Source organism: Triturus cristatus, chromosome 1_2 (assembly GCF_964204655.1).
Source record: "Triturus cristatus chromosome 1_2, aTriCri1.1, whole genome shotgun sequence".
Classification (NCBI taxonomy): domain Eukaryota; kingdom Metazoa; phylum Chordata; class Amphibia; order Caudata; family Salamandridae; genus Triturus; species Triturus cristatus.
In genome coordinates, this window is record NC_140580.1 from 1,059,022,247 (window position 1) to 1,059,044,933 (window position 22,687).

The 22,687-nt window shown below is 45.4% G+C and overlaps 1 protein-coding gene across 1 annotated transcript in view; it reads right to left on the minus strand.

The window, feature by feature from the left end:
* The window catches only part of VAV2 (vav guanine nucleotide exchange factor 2), an 805,614-nt gene that overhangs the window by 673,437 nt on the left and 109,490 nt on the right, over nucleotides 1–22,687 (minus strand). The window lies entirely within an intron of this gene.

Here is a 22,687-nt window from a genome sequence, read left to right on the forward strand (position 1 = left end):
AAGCAGACTACTACTCGGTAAAACACACCTTTACCACCCGTGCTACAGCCACAAGAGAGAGTATTGAGTTACAGAAATCTGCCACCCATGATTTTTGTTTTTAGAGAGAGAAAAAAAACATAACCCTCAACAGAACCTTATCTCATGTGGGTGATTAATGTTTATCATGGTCAATTATTGACTAGGTTTAGGATAAATCTCTACGTGCAACTGATCAGCTTCCTATGGATTGGTTTGCCCAGTGTACTTCTGTCCCCTCTGAGTGCGATAGCTCACCGGCCCCAACTTTCACTCACTTTGTATTATTTTGTCCACACTTTACCTGGCCTAGAAAACAATTCTTAAAGATCTAAAATTCAAACAGGTGAGGCCTGCTATGTTACATCTTTTAATGCTTAGGAATGTTCACACCTGTGTGTGCGAAGCCAATTTTCTGAGCTGTGTAATTAAGCTTCAGGAGGCAGGGACTTAATCTCATCAAGGGTTTGGTTTGAGGGATGGAAAATAAAGGTGTTATCTTATGTTTACTCAGTTAGCGCCGGTGGAGCTGGTAGAAGCCCTTTTGTATTATTTGCAACATTCAAGGCCTCCTCTTAGGTTTGACCTGGAATTGTAATCAATGTTATAATGATCCGAACGTGGGTCGGATTTTATATTATGTGCTCGGTGACATTTTATTGGAATCTGTTCTTTATACTACGCTTTTATGGTTCATTTGCATCTTCTATGGTTATATTTTAACCGAATAAAGATTTATACTACTACCACTACTGTTTTTTGTCCGGTGATGTTTTCTTTTCTCATTTTGCTTTTGTTGCATCATCGCACCCTCCACTCCGTCCCATTCCCACCGGTGCCACAGTCCAGCAGTAAAAGAGATAGGTCACTGCCAAGTGTTGTAGCTTTGCGCCACACAATCCATTCGGAACAGTGCTTTAAATGGAAATATAGAAGGGCCGGTACTCACGCTGCAGAGGGCCTGCTTGCTGGTGAGAAGTGCCAGTACTCGCTCATTACATGTGCTGCAGAGGTGCTGGGAAGTGCAGGTACTCTCCGTTTTAATGTAAAGCAGAGTACCGGACAGTGCCTGCCCATTTAAAGCACTGTTTTGAAATGAAAACATTTTTATTCTCGCCAAAAATGAATTGCATCACTTTCTTTTGTTTGTGAAAACCTACTACCCTATCACAAAGATGCGTCCCGCACCTCATCGCTTTCTTCCAATCTTTGCTGCACTAACAGCCACCCTTGGAATTCTGGAGAAAACAGGCTTCATGCATGTGGTCTGTGGGCAATCCTGGATTTTAAACCGACTGCCTGCTTCCCACTGAGGTTTAATGCTCCCTATTGATGAAGGGAAAGGGAAACTACAAGTCCCAGAATGCACCGTGCTATTAGTCAAAAAGCCAATGTAAGTGCAACAATATCTCAGCAGGATATATTTAGATTATTTAGACTGGTATGTACAAGACATTACAAACAACAGCACAAAAAGAGGAGGCTTCAAGTAGTTCTTTTCAAGCGCCTATAGGCGTCATGTATTTAGAAGATCAAAGAAAGGATACAATGGTAGTTACTGCACTACAGGGTATCAATACCAAGGCAACCCTAGTGTAGAACGTGTGTAAAGTGCTCGTGCTGGTGAGGTAACGGCGCTAGTGACGACATGAGAAAACCACAGCAAGCGGCGCGGAAGAATATACAATATGTACAAGTTAAACGGTTCATTCAACAAATTATTCAATGGTATAATTGCTTTTTTTCATTGATTTAGTGAACCGAATGGACATGCGCCAGAGGAGTTGGTGCTGGTGGACAGTGGTCGACGGCGTTTCGATCCTCTCAATTTAGGATCATCATCAGGACCTGGGATGCCTATGTTGTGGAGTGCTCTGTGGATGAAAAAAGTATCAGGGCGGCTGAACGGGAGGGGAAGAAGGGGAAGTGGGAGAAGAAGAGGAAGAGGAGAGGAAGGGGCAATGTGCGTTCGGAGCCTACCTGGCTTCAAGAGGTGAGGCGAAAGCTGGAAGGCCGTGAATTACTGGCGGCGAATCGCGGTGCAAACCGGGGGTCCAGGGATTCCCCGAGGTATCTGCGGAAATTTAAAGGAGGGAAATCACGAATCGGACATGAGTGAAACGGGGGGAATCGGAAGTGGGTGGAGAACGGCAATGTAAGCAAGCGACTTACCAAAATTGAATTATGATGTAGGGTAGCGGCAGGCAATGTCAATTAGTGCCGCGGTGCAGGAGGGCGGGACAGCGCCTGAGGAGAACCAAAGACGGGGGCAGAAGTTAAGTTTAATCAAGGACAGCCCGGGATCGTGGGCGGAGAGGCCGTGTCCGAGTGAGAAGCTTACCCGATTGATGGAGCGCGGGAGGAGGAGTGAATCCGGTGCCAGGAGTAAATCAGCGGCAGCAAAGCGAGCCACGGACGTGTGCTCGAACGATCAGTCACAGCGGTTCTGATCATGTGGGCGAATTATAAGGAGGAGGGGCAGGCGGGACGGGGAGGCCGCCGTAGTTAGGGACGCTGAGTGACGGGAGGAAGAGAAGGAAAGAGAAGAGTTAGTTGGCGAAGGAGGTGATTGGAAAAGGGGCAAGTGCACGAGGGGGGGGAGAAAGAAGAAGGGGAGGAGTGTGAGCGGGGCAGGGAGATGAGACTGTCGCGGATGTAAACAGTCGGAAATACAAGGTATCATACAATCAATTAACCAGTCACTCGTGTAAGTAGCAAAATGGTATAGTGACACGTCTGGCAACCTGGGGAGTGAATCTGGCAAGTGGATGAGATCAGTGGCCTGATCCAGGAGGACGGTGAGAGTGGGACAAAGGAGGCAGTTGAAAAGGGGGCAAGGAGGAGTGGGGGTATGTAAAGGCCACGGATGCTGGCAGTATGAAAACAGAAATAGGGTTCAATTATGCCCATGGCAACATATCGATTATTTACATATTTACAAGCAGGAATAGTGGAAAACAAGGATGCTGACGGATGCTGACAGTTGGAAAAAACAAAAACAAAAACAAATTCAGGGTTTACACAATACAATAAGCCCATGGTAACAATTCAATTATTTACATATTTACAAGCAGCACTATGGGATTATAATGAGGTCTATGGGCTGATCCGGAATGGCGTAGAGAATCTAACATAGTAGTTCCTGAGTACAGAGGGTACAGAAAAATTAGCAGGGTCTCAGGTGGTGTAATGGATGGTACTGTTCCACTCATCAATTGTGTTAAGACCCTGATGTACAGAATTGCAGCGTGCTATCCATTTGCATTCGCTTTTGTTTAGAAGAGCTTGGAGATTTCCACCTCTAGGTGGAAGGCGAGGTTGGTCAATTATTTGCCATTTTATGTCTAGGGCATCATGGTTCTTTTCCAAGAAGTGCGTAACCAGTGGTGCTGTGGTAGTTCTGCAGTTTATTCTGCTTTTGTGCTGAATGATTCTCTGTTTAATCATCTGAGTAGTTTGTCCAATGTAGATGAGGTGGCATGGGCATTCAATGGCATAGATCACATTCTGTGAGCGACAATTGGTAAAAGTATTCAGGACATGTGACTGGTTATTGAACCTGAACTCCTTGGTGTTGATCGTTAGTTCACAAACACTACATGATTGGCATTTGTAGTGGCCCAATATGGGTGGTAGACCCCAGTTGGAGGTAATGGTGTTGGGTGTGGTAGGTTTGTTAGGCCAAGTGATGGCATGGACCAAGTGGTTAGATAAATTGTTACCGCGTTTGTATGAAAAGAGGGGTGGTTCTCGGAAGGATTTGTTGGTGCGAAGGAGTGTCCAATTTCGTGTGATGATTTTCTTGACTTCATTGCTACTTGGGCTGAACTGGGAAACAAATGGTATCCGAGAGTTGGTTTTCTTGGGTTGTGGTGTAAGTAAGACATCCCGGTGGCAGTACCAGGCTCTTTTTCGAGCTCGTGAAACCAATCTGCGTGGGTAGCCCCTATCCATGAATTTCTTGCACAACACATCGGATTCTTTAAAGTAGTCCTTGCGCCATTTGCAGTGCCTGCGGATCCGAAGGAATTGTCCATAAGGTAGTCCGTCTCTAAGCCCACGTGGGTGGTAACTTGAGTAGTGTAGTAGTGTATTTCTCTCCGTTGGTTTCCGGTAAAGTGACGTTCCAATCATGCCTTCTTCTGCGTGTATGTTCAGATCTAGAAATAGCAGATCATTTGTTTTATGTTCACATGTGAATTTTAGGTGAGTTTGGGATTTGTTCAGCCACTCCATGAAAGATGATAAAGTGGCGGCGTTTCCTTTCCATAGTAAAAGGACATCGTCAATGTACCTACGCCACAATGAAATCTGGTGTCTAAACGGGTTATTCGGTGAGAGTATAAGGGAGGTTTCAAGTTTGTGGACAAACAGGATGGCAAAGTTTGGGGCAAAGCACGCGCCCATAGATACGCCTTTGATTTGTAGATAAAAATCATATTTGTATAGAAAATAATTGTTCTCTAAGGCGATTCGTAGTAGGTCCATGACAAAATCTGTGGGGATCCGAGCAGGTTTGGGTCTACTTTCCAGTAATTCAAGAATGGTTACCATATTAGTCAAAAAGCCAGCACTTGCTACAGACGTGCAGTAAGTAGAGACATACACATATATACAGAAGCATGGAGTGCAGGCGTGAACTAGTACAGCTGCCCATGATTCAACTCTGCTGTGGTTTGCAAACAAGTTACACGGTCAACAAGCATTTACAATGCAATGGTCTCGGCATTGTTAAAGTTAGAGCTATTGGCATTGCTCCTGACATTGTTTTTGTATTTTGTATTTTGTAAACTGAGATAATAGAACAATCTGACATAACTCGGAGAATAGCATTTTCTGTGGGCCCGACCTTGGCAGGGCAATTTGGACCTCTGTGTAGACGACATAATTATGGCTATTTCTTTATATCGGAGTTAAGGGTGGGGGGTGTAAAAGCGACGATATGAATATGCCTATTTACATCTACTTTATAAACAATCATTTGAAGCTTTAACAAAAATATTTAACAACAAAAACGATCAGGTTAAAATATTGAGCAGCCTAGAAATAACGCAATCGGCGTGACGTAAACATAAATGAAACAAAATCCTACTTCTGAGTAGAAGAAAACTAGCCCTACAATTTCCCTGAGTTACATACGAATCTAACCTTTAATATGCGGACTTTCAATCCAATAGTGTTCCCTCGACTATATATACACAATTGATTTTATAACATGATCCTAAATTACATATTGGGCACGGAGTGAACGTTATACAAATGACTCGACTATGCGAAGTATCTCTTGAGATGCGACTCTTGCAGATTGAATGAGGTGGACAACACATTTGAGCGCCTGTTGTAAGGGTGAGCTGCCTACAGCTACACGCTGCATCATCGTCTATAGAGACAGTCAGATGGCGAGGCAGGGGCTTTGGGCCGCTAAGCACATGCACAGCGGCCACGAGCCCTGCATTACACTTTTAGATCCCGTCCCCTCCCTTCTCTGACCTCTTTAACTGAGAGAAACTCCAGTAGCGGGAAAACAAGGTGCCGATCCAGGAAGTGTGCGATCTTCGTGGTGAGATCGTACTGCGCCATCTTGGCAGAAAAGAAAGCTTCAACACCCGAAAACTTTATTAAAGACTGAAAGAGGGACAAAGGCGTGTGAGTAAGGCAGCCGGGAAGTGTCAATACTGGTAGGTAGGCGGGTACTAGAGTGGTCAGTGGAAATAGAAGAAGGGCGAACCTGGCTCGGATGATCGGGGGAAAGACTGTTGATAAAGAAGACGGTACCCATAAAACTGAAGCCCGAGTACCGTGCTTTGACTGTCGCACAAGCCTGCTACGAGTAGGGTTGGCACCGAACACGTTTTCTACCGGTGTTCAGTTGGTTTAAGCTCCTTATCTAGACGCCTAGTTTGCTCAGGTGCGCGTGCGCACGGTGAAATCCTGCGTACTGACTTGTCTGCGAAACTTGAATTTCTCAACTTCCCGCGTGTGTGCAAATCAGCCTGGATTAACTTCAGCCTTGCACATTTGTGTGTTTTGATTCCGAGATGCGCGTTTTAATCTTGGAATGCAAAGAGATCATACAAATAATTGGGAGAGGATGTGGTCTTGATACTAGACTGCTGACTTTTGGAGCTGGAAAACGAAGGTTCGAGCCTCGGGGTCGACTGTGATACTTAATCTCCCCGTGCATACCAAAAAAATGAAAGTCATTGTGTAACGTAACTGGTGCCTATGTAAAGCGCTCCAATACCTTCGGATCGATTTCGCGCTATATAAATCGGCAGAAAAAAAGAAAGAACAAGAAACAGCGACGGAGTGTAGGCAGGAGCGAGACTGAGAAATGGAAAAGAACGATACAACAGTGAAATAAGCAAAACAAGCCGAGGGACCCGGAAGACACCACCGCCTTTCTCCGAGGCACAGCAGAAAATGCCTCAGAGAAAGGGAGCGTCCTTTTCGGATTTGGGGGCGTGTTTTGCTGTTGTCTCCTCCCTGAGACTTCGCGCAAAAAACACGCCCCCCGATCCGAAAAGGACGGGGCATAATCGGAGTGACTGGACATCTTCTCCAGTGGCTGGCCAGCATTTAAGAGGCCAGCCAATGGAGAACAGGAGAGAAGAGGGGCGGGTGCAAGCCCCTCTTCTTAAAGTCATTAAATCTCGCGAGCGAGACTGCGCAAGCGCAGCCATCGCTAGCCGAGACCTAAAAAACTACTGGCCTTGTCACAGGTGGTCTGTAAAAAAGGCCTCAAAACGGGCCTGTTGACGTTCTCTGCGGATAGAAAGGCGCCATAAAGCTTTCTGTCAGTGTATGTTGCAGGTCGATGTTTACGGCCTACGTCTGAACTCCCAGAGATGACACCACTCGTACGTCTCCAAGCGGCACTAGCGCTGTGAAGCAAGAAAAAGTGTGCCCGCTGTAAGCATCACCCAGCACAAAAGCCAAGCCCTTCACGAGGCATTAAGATGAATAAGTGGCCTTGTCTAGAGCCCCAGCGATGTCGCAAGGCAGAAGAGGAAAACTCGTAGCAATAATTACCATCTCTTTTGTGTCAGCCTTCGGCTTCCGTCAGGTTAATTAACACACTGTATCTGCATCTCTTAACTTTTATGACACGGCCATCGAGGCTGATAACTATAATAACGGCCCTGTGAAAGGTGAACGGCTCATACCATTGTCTGGCGTGAGATCCCTAGTTATTAAAAAGTAACTCAGCTGTCCTAAGGATGTGAAATGTCTACACACTGGGAACATCTCTTCCAGACACTAGGCCTGCCCTTTGTTATATTTAATAACTTCCATGAAGGGGTCCATGTTATCAGCATGCTGCTTGGGCTGGCCGTGCATACTGTGTTATAGGACTGTCAGTCGGTAGAGTTTGTTTCCATAGCAACAGCGATCGACCAAACTGTTATGAAACAGCAGCAACTTTGCGACTCCCATGAGATCAGTTACCAGGCTTCTTTTTAATATTATATTTGGAGAAGCGGAAGTGAGGGAGCTCATGAGCCGTCAATCATTGCGGTCAGTCAAGCTTCCACGTATGGCCATAGAACGTCATACCTTACCCGGCAGGCAGGTAACTCAGCGAGCTATTCTACCAGCCCCAGGCAGGGGACGCCGGGTCTGGGCTGGTTACAAAGGGGAGGTGCAGGACTGCTGCCGTGGCCGAGGGAGGTTAGAGGCGACAACATCCAGAAGAAATGTCTGCAACTGGGCAGTCAGGATGTCCAGGTGAGTCGAAGATGTAGTGTCCGTGCATGGACACGTTCTAGTGTTCTAACTCCTAGTAATACACTATACACCCACCCACCACCGACGTCACTGTGTCAGGTGACGCGGTTAATAAAAAGGCAGAGCGCACGTGCTCGTGGCCATTCTCACTACCCCTAACTATGTGTCCTGTGTCTGTCCTTGCACACAGCATGCGGGCCTAGTGCCCAACATTACAGAAGACAGATGTTCGGGCCTCAACACCCGCGCCAATGTTTTATTTTATTTATTGGAGATTTTTATACCGATTCTACCACAGCGTTCAATACCGAGCACTGTGCCTTTGATGAGTCACACACGCCCATATTAACCCCCAATAATCTGTCCTTTGATCAATCAGGATTTTAAAAGCGCGGCTAATCACCCGATAGGGTATCTAGGCGCTTGCAGGTCCGGGAGGCGCACACACCTATAACCCCCATCAATGCAGTATTGGATGAGGCACAAACACCTATTCACATTTACAACGAACCTCACTAATCTGGCCTTAGATGAGGCACACCTACAATAATATTCAATAATTTTTGCTATGATAAGAGGCGCACACCCACCTATATTAACGCCCAATAATCTGTCATTTAATGAGGCACACACAATAATATTCAAGGGCCTGTCCTATGATGAGGCGCACACACACCTATAATGACCCCAAAATTCTGTCGTTTGATGAGGCACACCTACAATAATATTCAATGACCTGTCCTTTGATGAGGTACACACACCTGTAATAAGATCCAAGATTCTGTTCTTTGATGAGCGACACCTAAAATAATCCTCAGTAGTAGGTCCTTTGATGGGACACACAATAATCTGTACTTCGAAATGGCAGAACTACAATAATATTCGAAAACATGTCACCTGCTCGGGTACCATGCCCGAAGGCAGCTCCGTGCAGGGAAACCTATGCAAAGGACCTATAGGCCCTGATAATGAGTGCAGAAATATCCCATGGAATTCCGCTCAGGCTGATCTTGGGTTTTCCAGGTGGTAATTCCCCCCAGTAAATTCACACGCGGCTGTGGGAAAAGCAGCCAAGCCTCATCCATGATTTGTTTTCTTCTGGCGTGGGAGGGGCATTTAAAGCCCCCCCTTACTAAACGCTACCCGTCTCTTCCATCCTCAACACAACTCCTTCCTCCACACCTACCACTCAGAGCTGCCCTCCTACCTTTCTCACCTCCTCAAAACAGATCGTAGATGTATGCATGAAATCCCAAGGAATTATGAATTCCATGTGGTTTTAGAAGCAGTATATTCATTTTCACATGGAAAATTCCACGCTCCATGGAATTCAAATCCTAATTACACGCACTGGTGCGGTGTTACTGCACGGGAATGTACATTTTACACGTAGATTTTCCATCCGACCAGAACAGTGCAACTCGTAATCAGGCTCTCAAAAGTGTGAAAGTAGGTAAAAAAGAGAACGTAATCTATAGATGACATGCATGTTTGCAAGGAAGAAAAAAACAAGCATTGACAAATCCAAAACATATGATGTTGGCCTTTAGACTTTTGACTTTGTCAATGCTTGTTGTGTCATGTTTTTCAAAAACATTATTATTCTGAGAGCTTCCAGGCCCTAGCCAATATATAAAAAAAATTGTTTCATAGCAAAAATATTCTTTTGGTTTCAAAAAGCGCACATTGCCATAGTAGTCCCTCGCGTTGAAGTGAACTACCTTTTGTGCAGATGTGCTCCCTGTGGAAGAGAAGAATGCAATCCTTCATGACCGAAGATAGCCAATGGCTTTAGTGGGCGGACCCATGGCCTTATAATGATTGCTGTAGTGGGCGGAAAAAAAATGTGAATAACAACAGCAGACCATGACCAATGGATGGAAGGTGCTGGCTGAAAGCCCCTATAAATAAGTATACACACACACAACTATGCGGAAGAGTAGTTTTAAGCGGAGGTGCACTTGTACAAGAAAGGAGACCTGGCACTCACATTGGAAAGTGTCAATGGCTCAACAGTGCGGATCCATTTTCTCCGTGCTGTAGGATGTGGTGGGTGCAGCCAGAATGTGAATGACACTTGAACAAACCAACGGATGAAGAGGACTGACCAAAAGCGCATCATATATATATATATATATATATATATATATATATATATATATATATATATATATATATATTAATGGGTAAGCCTTTGTATTGAATGTTTGCCAGTGGTTTCAAGCTTGTATTCCAGGCAAAATAGGCCAAGCTCTGAATTTTTCACAGTTTTGAATTTTTTTTGCAAGTTATTTCACGTCTCTAAACAAATAAAAGTGTTAAATGGATGCAGGCATCTCCTTTTTGTTTCAGTGCTAGTAAAGGGAAACAAATATTTTCACAACGGCATTGCTCTTCTCAGAGCACTACTCAGCACACCTGACAAGCTCACCCTAGGAGGCCAATCTCTGATACAAACACCTACAAAGGAATCCTCCCCAGGGTGAGACAATCAACATTGGACAGGTGGAAGCCTCTCAGCCTAAAGTTACACTGCCACCCATACCACTTAATTTTCCTTATTTTCATTTTTTATGTGTCTTGTTAAACTTGCTCAGTAGTTTCAATGTACTACGAAAGGAGCCCATTTTAGAATGCATGTCTTTAATTTCCTTACTATGCACCTTGCATGTTACTAAATAGCACTCATTGTTGCATAAAACACATTTCAAACACTAGCAAATTATCCCCAACGAACCACATAATTTACAAAACATTGACAGACATGTTTGCAGTCTCAGGCAAACAATGAATACTAAGCAGATGACTCACATATCTTTCTAACAATTAATAAATCATGTAATATAAAAAATACTTAACAAGTAGCATGTAATATGGGCCTATGTTGCCATCTTGGGGCTCAGGTAACATTTATGAACTACTCTGGCTTCGCCCTCATGGTTTATAAACGCCACCTGAATAGAATCAGGACTTTTCTGATTGTTGGAACACATGAGGCTGGCAAGACAGCTAAAGCTGATGTTACATCAGCCCTAACAAATAAAGTATATGTTGGAAATAAGAATGCATACACTGAACCGAGAAGCTTAATAGAAATGACAATCATCAGCACAGCCTCCTACCCCCCACCCACCCTCTCTATAAAGTCCCACTGCCTCTCTCCCACCTCCGCCACATCTCATAGAATTACCCTTGGGAGGGCGCGCTAAAATACAGCTCTGCCCGTAAACAAAAGTAGTCCCAAGAAGCAGGCCTCGCTGCATGGGACCTTCATAGGGAAAATGGGATCAAAGCCAGCACCCATTTCCAAAATGGTGGTGGAAAGCTGGTTAGGATCTCTTCCGTCAACAAAACAGAAATCTTCCGAACTCAAAAGAGCCAGGTTAAAATAAATAGTGCAGTACCACTATTTGCGAACACTGAAACCGTTCCGGTGGCCCTGTACGTAGTCTGGAGTTTTCCAGCTTGTGCTGTAATAAAACCTAGTATTTTTGTTGAAACCTCTGTTGGTATTTTGTGTCGGAGCTGGTTTGCGGTTCAGGAGCCAGGAATATGCAGTCGCTTGTAGTCGTGTTTGAGTATACACGATCCTAGCAATTCAGGAAGCCTGACGCAACCTGCCACCCACACCGATGTTCGAAAAAGTAATTAAGTACTCCCCAGACCAACCTATACTGTAAAGCCCACAGACTCCATGTGTGCAGCGAGCTACTGGAAAATAAATACATGAACATGGCATTTGTGAAATTATACACTGATGAGGTTTAAAATACTCTAACCGCTAGTTTCGAATAAGGCTAAAAAACAAGGCTGTGGAAAGGGGAACTGTAAGAGACAATGTAGTTACAACTGTTCTCTATAACTGTGCCGCCATAATTACTTGCATAAAACACCTCATGGTTTTTCGCCTTGGCTACCTGAGCATCACAAAGCATACACGATATCCCAAAATGTTGTTGAGTTACATCTTCTGTTCTTGCCCAACCCCTCACATACAGCTGTCTCCACTAAGTCTTAAGCTGCGCAATTCTAGTTCTGTTCTCCTGATCACCCGTTGCTAGTTATTGTACCACAATCCGCGAGCAACGCATGTTCCCTGGAACACTTGCTCCACGCCTGTCATCACTTCATCTACATCCACACAGAGGAGTTAACCTCTGCTTCCTACATCTCATGTACCAATGCCAGCAATCACAACCCCTGAAGCCTTCTCCAGCCACCCTTCCCCTTCTGTATTCTAAATATTGCTAATTTGCAACTCCACCCTTTCCCGGGTCTGCTCAACCATTCAGCCATCATTCCATCATGTACAGCGACTGAAAATACAACCTTGACTCTGAATAGTCAGTAGTCTTTCTTCTACATCCATGTTGCCAAGGGCAGGTAGTAACATTGTGGCCAAAGCAAACGCATATCAATATATCAACAAAGGACCTGTCTAATTCTTAACTGCACACCCACTTAGGAGGCCTAATGCAGAACTGATTGTGCAGGCGTTTCTGCAAGAGGGAAAAGTAAAGTTGTTCACATGGTCACCCGATACGAAGACTAATTCTGTCTGTTTTTACGATAGAGATACAGTGGGTGGTGTGGAATCAACAGTGGGGAATACAATTTATGAAAAGGTAAGTTTTTCAAATTTGTAAAGGTTAACTTTGTCACAGTAGAACATGCTTTTGCACCCAAAAATATTTGTAAAAATTCTCTAGGGTCGGGATTAGCCACAAAACTAACAAACACAAGCTCGTTATTTCACCTATCTAGGAGGGTGGGGCTCTCTGTTCTTGCATGCTGTGATTAGTGTTTTTGGAAAGCAGTAGAGTGAGCAAAACAAACACAAGAATAACCCCGAAACTTATTTGGATTGTAAATGTAGTGTACTTTGTAGGAGTGGAGCGGCACGGTGAGAGCCGACAGTGGCATGCCCCATTCTGTGGTGCACAACACGCACAGAACAACTCAAAGTGCACACCAATACTGGCCTTGTGCTTTGGTGCAGCTCAGAAAAGAGCAGTTTTTGAGAAATTCTGGCATACCCCAAGGAGGTAAGAGTAAAGCACACACACATGCAACACTGCTTTTAATGAACGACAACCAAGTGGTTCTGTTGATGAAATTACGCATTCAAGGCTCTGTGGTTTCCTTAATGGAAATAGTTGTATTTTTTATATTAAAAAATATTTTCATATAAGAATGAAGCATTTCTACAAGGAATGCTGTACACTTTGATGGTACATTTGGTTGTTGAAGGCAGAATGGAGAGAGAGAGTGTGATGTGAATCCGGTTAGTGATGAGTGGGCCTATATGTGCAATGCCTGGAGGGTAGAGGAGGGCTACAAGCTGTAAACTTGCAGCCTCGTGACACTTAGGGAGCAGGAAGAAGTGGGAACAGCATTGGTGTCAGGAAGTCGTGCGTAATCTTGAAGCAGCCTTTAATAAAAAGTGTCTGATGCATGACCATGGTGTTCTTGAGTTGCCCCTTGATGGCAAAGCTTGTCCTTTCTCCTTCGTTGGAAAGACCTTTGTTTTGAAGCCCAGAAACATGTGCAGAACTCAGGAGGGATGTGGTCTGCAGAAGAAAGTTCTCCATCAGGAAGACTGACCTTGGATGCCAGACCAGAGAAGGCGGGACAACAAGCTGTGTGGAAGAGGTGTAATCTTTCAGATCTCAGGGGAAGAGGAAAGTAGATACAGAGGCAGGACCCCAGGAGGTAGCAAGATCTGCTGTCAAATATTTACATATTAGATAACGCAGATTGCCCGTAGGTTTGTAAATGCTGATCTCAGATGCCCTGATGATTGGTCTAGCTGGAAGAATTGACAAATGTATACTGGAGGGACTGGTGGAAATTTAAATTGCCAATCTGTGATCTCTCTTTGATGGGGAGCCAGTGCAGTAACTCGAAGTGATCAATGAACCGGTGTCTACAGATGACCACGGTAGTGTGAACTTGGATCCCATGCATCTTTTTTGTTGGTTTTTATTATTTTTTTTTTTTTTTTTTTTTTTTTTAAATCGGAAGCCTCGAGAGGTTCTGCAGCAACAGTCCAAATGGCAAGAACCAGAGAGTATTTTGAATAAACAGTCAGAAGTGGAGGGTTCTCTGCTGCAGATTATAAAATGCCCTCCTGATGAGCGTGTTCTTGTTGGTAATAAAGGCAAGACTGTCATTAAAAAAGACACCAAGTTGCAAACCATCTGAAATGAGAGTGGGGTGATCTCTAACCAGGAAAAAGCGAGCAGTGAGACCGACTACAAAACCAAAGAGTAACATCTGACATTGAGCAGTTGAGATAAAGGGTTGATTTTGCATTCATTTTCCAGAGTGAGCTTCCAGATAACAACTCCTACTTAAACTAGGGCTCCTACAAAATAAAAAATATAACTCCTTCTTTCACCCACCTCTCTTCTACAGGATGTCCCACAATTCTCTATCATATACAACACTCTCTTTAACCTAAATACAGAAAGATAACAGTACTTAAGTTGTAATAAATCAATATATGTTTGTTTATAAGTGCAGCGTTTTTCTTACAAGCCCCGCCACTGGTGCTGGAGAATGCCAGGGTAGACGAGTTTTAATTCCATGTCAGGCCTCTTTCTTCCACCACCTTCCACTTACTCTATCATTATTTAATTTTTGCAGTTTTGTTTTTCATCCCTGCTTTGTCCATGTGCACTCTTTACTTATTTGTCTCCTTGTCCTTTTCCACCTTCCTCTCTTAAAGTCATGAGAAAAAAAATGAGTCCTGTTCCACAAAAATGAGGCCAGTTCCCACTGCTTGCAGCCACCTGCACACATCAGAATGCGACATTCCATTAACTATAACCCTCCTCTTTCCTTATGACGCCTTATGACACTGTATATAAAAATCTCTTCATCTGAGGTCTCACTTCCTTGGCCCACATAACTATTAACATCCAGTCCAGGATGTCAATACAAACATAAAACTGAACCTTTCCAAAACAGAATTCCTCCTAGTCTACATCTTAATCCTCTTAATGACCCTCTCGAGTGCACACCTCACATTTAACAACTCAACATATTAGTTTGTACGCTTTGCATCAGTGATTGCGCCAAATTCCTGGAATTTACTTTGGACAAAAATTCCAATCTCAGTACTCGCCTAATCCCCACCCTCCGCCCCCAAAAGTGGTGAACATCACAACAAACTCCTTAGGGGGCTAAACTGCATATGGCAGAGCACTACTGGCAGGTACCCTCACATGTCTCCTGGATGGCAGAGCACTACTGGCAGGTACCCTCATACGTCTCCTGGATGGCAGAGCACTACTGGCAGGTACCCTAACACGTCTCCTGGATGGCAGAGCACTACTGGCAGGTACCCTCACACGTCTCCTGGGTGGCAGAGCACTACTGGCAGGTACCCTCACACGTCTCCTGGATGGCAGAGCACTACTGGCAGGTACCCTCAGACATCTCCTGGATGGCAGAGCACTACTGGCAGGAACCCTCACACGTCTCCTTGCCCCTCTGAAGACTGCCTTCATGGGACTGCAAGGCTAGACTTAGGAAGCAGAAGATCTGACCATATCGCACCATTCCTACCCTCCCTCAAATGGCTTCCGGTCGATGTAGGAGCACAATTAAAATGACCTGAATAGTACATAAAATGTAACATTCAGAAACCCATACCATACTGGCTCACAAACTCACCATATCAGCAATCCTGTTCCCTTAGAGCTCAATTTCCTTATACAAGCAGCAAACTTCTAGAACAAAATGAGACGCCAGCATGCTTGCTGAGACCGCACTCTGAAGTTTTTGAACTCTACCAACTCTATAATCCGAACCAATCCCTCTTACTGAAGTTCAATAAGGAGCGGAAACCCTGCTATCTCAAGGGCACCGCCACCTTTGACGTTCTGTAGGATGCGGTTGTTATGCCTGCTGATGGCTGGCTTGTCACCTTTTCCTGCGGTGATCCCTGCGATGGCTGCTCCTCACCCTGCGTAGATCATCGCTCCTGTACATCGGTGTCATTTCTTGTTGTTGGTGCACTGGTCCTGCAGTCTTGTTTTCCACTCATTGTTGCCACGTTCTACTTGATTATGAACCATTTTGCAAGTGCTGCCATGGCCAACTATGTAGAGCCGTAAATAAATAAACAAAACAATGTCCCTCAGAAGCTCCCTCCAGTAAGGTGGATCTGAGCATTTTCTCTCGGTATTGTCAGTGTTTTATCCAGCCAGTGCTAATATGCACGCATTTAAAGAGAAAGCTGTGGTCGTCACTGACAGTGCATTGTATACAAGATCCATTACACTCTCGATGAATGATGTCACAATGCATCTTTAAACCCACCAACAGACGTCATCAAACAAAGCAACATTCTAGAAAGGCTATTGTTCTCGATTGTTAGCATGCAGGCCTGCCCAAGGAGGAGTATGTATTTACATAAGATGGCTCCTATGAGGCACAGGAAAGCGAAGTATTCTGTACAAAATCAGATTGTTGCATTGGTCAGAGGTCATCACCTACCACACGAGGTAAGAGGCGAGTAATCTTTTACAAGAGCTACATGTGTGCACCTACTGCAAGGGGTGTGAGTAATCGCATGACGTCATTGACTAATGCTAGTACGGTCATTTCAAAAAGTAATTACAAGAGGAGACTCACATACACGCAACAAGAGTTACTTACCTTGAGCCCTCCCCCACACATCCGGACCTGTGGACACTCACTCACAGCACTGATGCTCAACCCAGCAGCCACACATCGCAGAATCATACAAGCACAGGCGTCAGTACCAGCTAGAGAAGAGCGTGCCCAGTCACTGAGCCTAGGTGTGTTCGCAGTGTTCAGGTATGTGGGCTCCTTTTTTGTCTGCCCAGTTTAAAACCCAGCACCGCGTGCACCAGAAGGCAGAGAGACCCCTTGCCTGGACCGAAAACTAGAGACTGGGGCCTCAGAGTGAAAACAGTAACACAGGCGCCCTGTTAGCAGTTTTCAAAGGCACTACTGTGCTTGCTGCCAGTTTCGAAACCGTCCAATATGTGCTTCGTTGTTCCTCAGCCCCTCCCACTGCCCCCCACCCACCAGACAGAAGGCCAACCAAAGGCGCTACACAAAGAGCGGCGGCCCTCCACGGATCCTCAAGTGCTCCGACTAAACTCGAGGCGCTGCGGGTTCCCATCACCCCCTGCTGCCTCGGCCCAGGCTGACAGTCACCGCGGCCTGACTCCCGCCCAGAGCCGCTCTCCCACTGCGGGGCGAGCCGGAGTGAACTCACTGGCGCGAGGCTGGGGGCTCACTGCGGGGAGCCCGTGCTCTCTGCTCCAGCACATCGATGTCACTGGGTAACTGACCGCACAGCGTGCGTCACCCACCAACCCGGGTACGTGACCTGGGAGCAGCACGTACACGCAAGGGCCACCCACGGAGAGTATTCTAGGGGAGAGAGTGTGCCGTACTGGCCAGAGCTGCCGACCGTGGCACTAGGGAACCGGGTTCCAGTCTCAGCGTCGCCTCAACATCCCGTGATTCTGGGCATAATCACTTCATATTCCTGAGCCAAAAGAAACTAAAAAGTGAATGTGTCCTTGTGTAATGTAGCTGCTGCTTATGTAAAGCCCTCCTGATAGAGTTCGCACCATATAAAAAATTAGAAGAAAGAAGAATTATAGTTCTCAGTAGTTTGTAGTATTTTATAAAAAGTCTGGAAAAATGAAACAGAAAAGCCCCCAAGCATGCTGCACATAGAACTGCTAGCAGAAGCTCTTCTGGGAAAACTACTGCTGGGAAGAGGCCAACTCAAGGAGCTGTGCGCAGAGGTCTCGAACGTGCTGGCCATGGGAAGACACCGAACCCCAAAATACCCTGAACCAAGTCTACTGAAGGGTCAGTCCTAAAGACTGCTGAGTTGGCATCCTAGAGCTGCTATGAGGCTTACAGGAATGCTGCTGACCTGTATGAAGTGCATACTCATCTACAGCGCTCAAGGCAGTGCAGAAGAGCCCTGGTCGGTTTTGGGGTGCCCCCACGAACAACATGCCAAGAGAGCCGAGGACTGTCCCCCATCCTTTAGTGTTTCATGATTGTTACAACTTTGAAGACTCCAGGAACCTTTCAACAAACATCGCGTCACAGCTCTTATGACCCAACTCTTATGACCCTGCTCTTCTGACTGCTATTTTCAAATGTCCCCCCTAAAATAAGCAGCCTAAAGGGGCTGTCGCCCCCGTAGCTGACATTCTGGATGAAGGTAATGCTTTCTAGCACCAGCCTTCATCGAGTTCCATGTGTCTCCTTTATTTGCTCAGCGCTTCACAAGTTGTAACCTTTGTTCTCTGGCTCACACTCATATCATTTTTGCAGTATTTTGCTTAGTAAAGTGTTGTCCTTTCAGCCAAGTTTGTTCTGGTCTTAATTTATTTTTCAGCTGTTTTGTGGCTTGGTTGAGCAACTGCTTTTAACTCCTCATGCTTTTCCTCCAAGAATTACCTTGCTGCTCCGACTTAGTTGGGAAAGGCAAGCCCAAGACCCTAAGGGACCCAGTTCATCTCCGCGTGGACGGGGCTCGGGACCTTTACCCACCAAGCCACCTTCTCACACAAAGGATGCAAGTATTTTAGTTTTACTACTGCTGGGCGCCTTCCATCTGTATGTCAAAAGATACAGACCTCTGATTACCTCGAACGAGAGCGAAACACGTACACGTGTCGGAGTTGCTTTTATTAATAGTCTGTTCATTGATTTGCATTTTACTACTCCAAAAACTGTAATACTTTAGTGGAATGTTGAGCATCCGGGTCAAGGTCTTGTCTGGTATAGAGAGTACTACCAACAGGGCTTGACATCGCAAAATGGGGCTGTCGCTGCTGAATGGATGCAATTAACTTGGAGCGCTCTCTGAAAAAAATGGAGTTTCTGAGAAATGTAAGGGTTTCCTGGTAAGTTTTGCATATTTTGTGCAGTGCATCACTCCACGGATGATTGGGCATGTTGTGGGAGGTTGGATCATTTCGGTTGTTCAATGGATGATCTCAGAGGTCGGTGCCCTCAAAAGTCCCACTTTGTAGCACGCTCGTTGGGGTGTCTCACCGTGATGTGATTCAAGGTGACCATCTCCCTCCTGCCTTTCATCCTTGTTGGCACCTTTCACAGCCCACTTATTTGACATTGTGTATTTCTCAATGACAGCCGGATGAGCTTCGTGGCTTCACTCCCGATCCTTCAACGTGTCTCCCACATGGGAAGCTTCCATTAATATCACTATAGTTTCCAAATAAAACAATTGGAACCCATATACAAGTTCTAACAAACTAGGAAAATAAAGTCCCACCTATGGTGGAGATGCAATGAATGACCTTTCTTGTTGGCCCATATTTTACAAAGCCCTTATGGATGGAATTAATGCCCAGCACAGACCACTGCAACGAGGAAAGAACAACTCCAACGAAGCCGGGGCTTCTAAAGAAGTAACTTACGCTGCAGCATGGGGTACACCTTCATATGCCCTAGAGGGGAGGTGGTCTTTTGCTTTACCAACATTTTAAAGGGCACACAAAAGAGTGGGAATGTTTATACTAAACATTGGCTTGAGCATCACCCTAAGTGGGAAGCTCCTTAGAGTGGGTCCCACTGTGTTCGTTCTGGGGAGTAGTTACACATTTTCACTAGGGCTGTGCGAAATTCTCGTAATTTTCTTTTGTGTAATTACACACATTTTTTTAGAAAGAATGATACAAAACGCACATATGGCATTTTGTGCTTTATTTTACCGTGAAGTGCGTCCTCATGTCCAAAACTGACAACGACACACTTCACTGTAAATATATAGCGCATAAAAAACAAATGCCGCAACCAAGTGCCGCTCATGTTCTGTACATTAGCATTTTTCGGGTGGTCCTTGGAGGGGAATTTTTACCTGAGCAACCCTCAACTATGCAATTTGACGTAATGTTGAATTTTGGGGAATTTAGCGGGGAAAAATGAACATGAAATGCCAGAAATGATATCAATTACGCCGGCATAGTTGAGATCTCACGCAGGCCTAATTTTTACCCGGACTCCTGAGTCTCCCCTGTACCAGCACAACTAGAGATGCATGCAGGGATAGGTTGCATTGGATGGATGTGCCAGGAGCGATGTACACCTGATGCCAGCATGGCATCAGAGCCAGCGGGAGGATCGCTGTGCCACCAACACTACCTTTCACTTAAATAAATCCCATCCTATGGTCTCAAGCGCTCTATGAGCGCAGTTTTCCTAATTACCCGCCATTAACGAGTGCAGTCTGTCACTCGGAGGCGACTGATGCTGGTTTCAAGCGACAGCGTTTTCTCATTTATTGATGATGGAGGGCCTGGCCCTCCCACAGGGAAAGCAAAGCCCTGCATTTTTAACACAAGAGGAAATCAAGGTAACTGGAGGAGGACAGGAGCAACCAAGCAATATCCTGCTACCTACAACAGAGTCACAGAGAAGTCCTAATTGCTCTTACCAGTAATCTGAATTACACAGTCGTTTCTTCCTTGTTACATTCGTACAAGGCGTGGACTGACTAGAAACGGTCCTTACCAGCAATCTCAGTTACAGTCTGTTGTTTCTAGTTACATTCGCAAAAGGCGTGAACTGAATTGGAATTGCTCTTACCAGTAATTTTATTCTTCACACAGTCTTGTTCTTCCCTGCTACATTTGCACAGGACTTTACTACGCTCTGCTCTTACCAGTAATCACAATTACACAGTCTGTTCTTCCTCGTTACATTTGTTGAAGGTGTGGACTGACTAGGCATTGTTCTTACCAGTAATCTCAATTACACAGTCTGTTCTTCCTCGTTACATTTGTTGAAGGTGAGGACTGACTAGGCATTGTTCTTACCAGTAATCTCAATTACACAGTCTGTTCTTCCTCGTTACATTTTTTGAAGGTGAGGACTGACTAGGCATCGTTCTTACCAGTAATCTCAATTACACAATCAGCTCTTCCTCATTACATCCGCACACGGCGTTGTGACTGGAACAGAGAATATAAAATGCGTCTCATCCACAGCCCTTTTATGAAATGTTGTTTTCACGCCCGTGACAGCCCACAGAGGCCTAGGAGATTAATAGCATCGTGAACGCTGCAGAAACATTTTCATGCATTCACTTCTGGGACTCAGCCACAATTACTCAGCTCTGATTGCGCTTTCTTTTAGCCATAAAATACAATTTAGCCACCTTTTTTGGGAGGGGCATTTTAAATGGGGTGTGATGGATGCATCTCTATTGGCAGACCCCGTACTAAGTCGAGGGGGGGCAGGAGGATTTGTGGGGATAGCGTCAGAAGAATTAGAACTGCAGCAGGTACGTCAGGCAATGATTACTTTTAATCACATATATATACGCGAGCTCAGATCTCTAGCAAGAGATAACAGGAGCGGTTCCTTCCTTACAAAATAGGGCCCAAAGTATTAACAGAATTCACCACTGGAAATAAAAGTGGCATTCTCTGAATGTGACAAATGTAAAAACAACAATTGATGGACAGAATGCAGAACAATGTCATACATTCACCCCAGAACAGAGATCTGGGCCTAAATCCATAGTTTTTTTGCTCACCATGCCATTCCAGTTTGTATCCAGCGATATGCAAATCTGTCTTGACCTTGCGCCCAATAGGAACAGTCCAGCCTGAACTGCCAGGCCAGGTCCTCCCTGGACTGGAAACAAGCAACAAACCGGTTTCGGGTTTTCACCCCTCGTCAGCCAGGATAGCTTGATTCCAGTGGCATGGAGAGCACGGGACCCACGTCTGGGCATACCCGTCCCACTCGGGGTGACAAATGCAAAAACAACAGTTGATGGACAGAATGTAGACCAATGTCATACATTCACCCCAGTACAGAGATCTGGGCCTAAATCCATAGTTTTTTTCCTCACCATGCCTTCCAGTTTGAACCTAGCCCTATGCAAATCAGTCTTGACCCTGCGCCCAACGGGAACAGTCCAGCCCAGTCCAATGAAACCCCGAAACCTGTCCTAGGATGCTTGTTTCCAGTCCAGGGAGGACCTGGCCTGGCAGTTCAGGCTGGACTGTTCCCTTTGGGCTCAGGGTCAAGACAGATTTGCATTTCGCTGGATTCAAACTGCAATGGCATGGTGAGCAAAACAACGATGGAGTTAGGCCCAGATCTCTGTACTGGGGTAAACGTATGACCAGGCGCTGAGGAATGGCTACTCCCTATCCATCCCTTATCCAGCCTACCCATCAGGATACTTAATCTACGAACTTACCTCTGACCGTGCAGACCTAGCTTTTTGACCGATGCCGGATGGAGCTACCTGATAGCTAAAGAGGAGATGGGCTGTCGACTTCCCCCTCGACCATCACCTACCCAGCCGGACTTTGGGCAGACTTTCCTTCGTCTCTCTGTTGCATTCTCCCTCCTACCCCTTTACCCCCTATGTTCCATTTATCTTGTCCACTCTGCTCTCTAAATGTTTTCCCATTGAGACCTAGCTATTTGACCAATGAACGGTGGAGCTACCTGATAGCTATAGAGGAGATGGGCTGTGGACTTCCCCCTCGGCCGTCACCTACCCAGCCGGACTTTGGGAATACTCTCCTTCGTCTCTCCATCCTATTTCCCTCCTACCCCTTTACCCTACACCCTTTCCCTTCTAAGCTCCACTTATCTCGTCTTCTACATTCGTGAAATATTTTTCTAGTAACTGATGTAACTTGTAACTCATGTAATTTTGTAACTTTTTGGAACCTTATATAAAGTGCTCTGATACCTTCGGGTCTAGCCAGCGCTATATAAAACTCAAATAAATAAATTATTAGTTTTGCATTTGTCACCCCGACTGGGACGGGTATGCCCAGACGTGGGTCCCGTGCTCTCCATGCCACTGTAGTCAAGCTATTCTGGCGGATGAGGGGTGAAACCCCAAAACGGGTCCTAGGATCCCTGTTTACAGTCCAGG